Here is a 3300-nt window from a genome sequence, read left to right as displayed (position 1 = left end):
ACACCAAGTCCACCCAAATAGTTACTTCAATGAGATCTCAAGCTGTAAAAATCTCGTAGATGCAGAACATTTTACCAGAACAAGAAAGCCACCAGGCCAATACCGTCAGAAAGGGTTGGAATATTAAAAATGGCAGCTTTTCCGAAAACTGCCGTAAATTTTTTAGTTACTGTAGAAATATCCACCAGTGTGCGTCATTTCTTAAGAAAAAATTGGTACTGAGAACTTTCTCAGAAAAATGAAAAAAGTTTTATTATTTTGTTATAGAGGTTTAATAAGGCAGCATTAGTGACTTCTGCCATGCCAAGAACAGGTTTGTTTTTTTATCACTGTTTTCTTTATAACATTTATTCATTATTCTCTTTAATCCATTTTGTGGCATTTGTTCCACAGTATGAAATAGATAAAAAAAATATTTACAGTATTTATGTCTGCCCTTTAAACAAAATAATAGAAATAATTTAGTGAATTATGATCAATCTTAAGATTTCAGATCTTGGCTTTGTGTAAAGGTAAGGTGAGGTGAGGTGAAAAGGTGAGTGATATATTACATAATACCCTTTAAATTAGGGGTTGAAATAAAGACTAAAGAAAATAACAAAATTACATATAAACCATTATCCTTCTTGTATTCTAATAATACTCTCCCTAAAGTTGGTGGTACAAAGATATCATATTTCCAACTTGGAACATGTAGTGGTCAATATGTTTGAAGTAACATACTTTGTACATATGTCAGTTACTTGACCTTGAGATGAGACATGTTCAAGGCTTATGATACCAGCTTGTAGTTTTTCTCTGATAAAGTAGTAGTTATCTTTAATATGCTTTGTCCTATCATGGAAGACCAGATTGGAGGTAATATAAATGGTTGTTTGATTATCACAATGAAGTTTCATTTAAGTGCCTTTGTTGAATTCCAGTTCTGTGAGGAGAGACGATCCATATTAGATTCACCACAGTGTCAAGGTTTTGTATTCTACTTCTACACTAGATCGAACTATTATATTTTATTTCTTGTTTTTTCAAGACACTAAATTTTCTCCAAGCTAGAGGTAAATTTTCAATTATCGGAGGAGCCGACCAAATTAACATCTACAAAACTTTCAACGTTAATATGGCCATGGCATATGTATAAGAGTCATGTCCAAGGATTTCTTTAGGTATTGGAGGATCTGTTCTAGAGCTTACCAATGAGAGCCTTGAGGTTGATACATGTATTGGCTAACAACACTTACTGCCGAGGAGATATTTGGTCTAGTTACAATGAGATATATTAATTGCTCTACTAGCCTTTGGTACTTTACCACATTAACATCATCTCCAAAACCAACACAAAATTTAACATTAGTAACCTTGGGAGTGTCTACAAGGCAACATCCCAACATTCTTGTCTCACTAAGAAGATCAACTATTTATTTCCTTTGTGACAAAACAATGTTATACTTGGATTTCAATACATCAATCCCAAAGAAATATTTGAGGAGCCCCAAGTCTTTCATTTTGGATTCCCTACATAGATTTTCTTTCACTTGGTTGACACTTTCAAAGTCACTCCTTGTTATAATAATATCATCAACATACATGCAAGGAGAACAACCCTCTTGTTAGTATGTTTAACAAAGACTGAGTGATCCATCATATATTGGATAAAGTCAAACTGAAGTATTGTTTGGCTAAACTTATCAAACCATGCTCTAGGTGACTATTAGAGCCCATATAGAGATTTATGTAATTTACGTACTAACTCCCCCTCAACCACAAAACTAGGTGGTTGATCCATATAAATCTCCTCTTTGATATCACTATCAAGAAAAACATTCTTTAGATCAAGTTCATATAATGTGTTATGCACGCAATAACATTATTATTTTAGTTGTTCTTTAATTTACTTTATTTTATTTTAGTTTTAGGTCGCAGGGGTATTTTTGGAATTATGTATTCATAGGGATTTTTTTGGAATATTTTATTAAACCCTAACAGGGTGAATCCTATTTAAGGGGTAAGAGTAATGAGAAGGACAAGCTTTGAGAATTAAGTTAAATCTAGCGTAAACAGGCTTGAGATCACCTTCTTGATCTCGAGGTTAGGGTTTTCCTAAAAAAACCATGTATTCTCTCATCCTCCATTGATCTTCGTCTTCCCCGTGTCTTCCTACTATTCCTACAGTAATGCATGGCAGACCCGTAACTCGTGGATCCAAGATCCTCCCAACGAATCCTTATGTCAGATCTGGGATCGTAACATAATGACTATTGAAAATTTGTAGCAAGAGATAGTAGAATCAGTACCAAGTTTAATTTGGCCTCAAGAGAATGTCTCATCGTAATCAATACCATAGTGTTTAGTGTATCATTTAGCTACAATACGAGTTTTAAACCTTACTATTCTACCATCAAGTTTATGTTTAATTGTGAACATCCATTTGCATCCTACCGACCTTTTATTTGGAACAAGGGGCACCAATTTCGAAGTTTGCTTCTCATATAAAATTGTTATTTCTTCTTCCATGGCTGCCCGCCATCCTGGTGTTGGGATCTTCCCGGGCCATGGATCTCGTCACCCTTCTTCTCTCTCTTTCCTCCAGATTGGCTGTTGACGAAGAGAACTCCTGTTCTTGGAACGTGTAACGGTGGAAATGGATTGAGCCTTGAGGAGGCTCAACCTGGACCTCTGAGGGAGAATCCGAACTGGGAAAAACTAAATGATTCAATGCTTAATCTTCATTCAGCTCTTTGTCCCAATAAATAGGTTTGGGGACAAAATTATAACTCAGACCCATGGTCACATGGTTCACGCAAAATTACATTCAAACCAAACCAAACCAAATTCAACATATACGAAAAGGGAAATAGCATAATTTAATTCCTACATCTGTTGATAACTCGAGATGCTATGGAGTCCATAACATCACCCCTTCCTGGAGAAAGAGCTTATCCTCAAGCTCGAAAGAGGGGTAGAGAGCCCTGAAAGCGGCTAAGGGCTCCCATGTAGTGTCAATGGGGTCAGTATCAGCCCATTGCACTAGAATTTCCCAATCACCCTAAATGCGGCGAGCCTACAACACCTACACTGAAATAGAAAGGACCCGACCCTCATGCAGCGGTGGCAGAGGTGTGTGTAGGAATGGGGAGTCTCCCTGGAAGGTCTTCAATTGGGAGACGTGAAACACATTATGGATCTTGGCTTCTGGTGGAAGCTACAAGCGGTATGCAACTGTGGCAATGCGGTCCAGCACCTAAAAGGGCCCATAATTTTTCGGGGAGAGTTTGTGACATTTGGAGGCTGTCAGTGAAAGTT

Source organism: Aristolochia californica, unplaced genomic scaffold (genome assembly GCF_029961685.1).
Source record: "Aristolochia californica isolate CCGP_79_NKW_82.1479 unplaced genomic scaffold, dmAriCali1.0.hap1 SCAF_4, whole genome shotgun sequence".
NCBI classification, from domain to species: domain Eukaryota; kingdom Viridiplantae; phylum Streptophyta; class Magnoliopsida; order Piperales; family Aristolochiaceae; genus Aristolochia; species Aristolochia californica.
Note: the sequence above shows the minus strand (reverse complement) of the source record.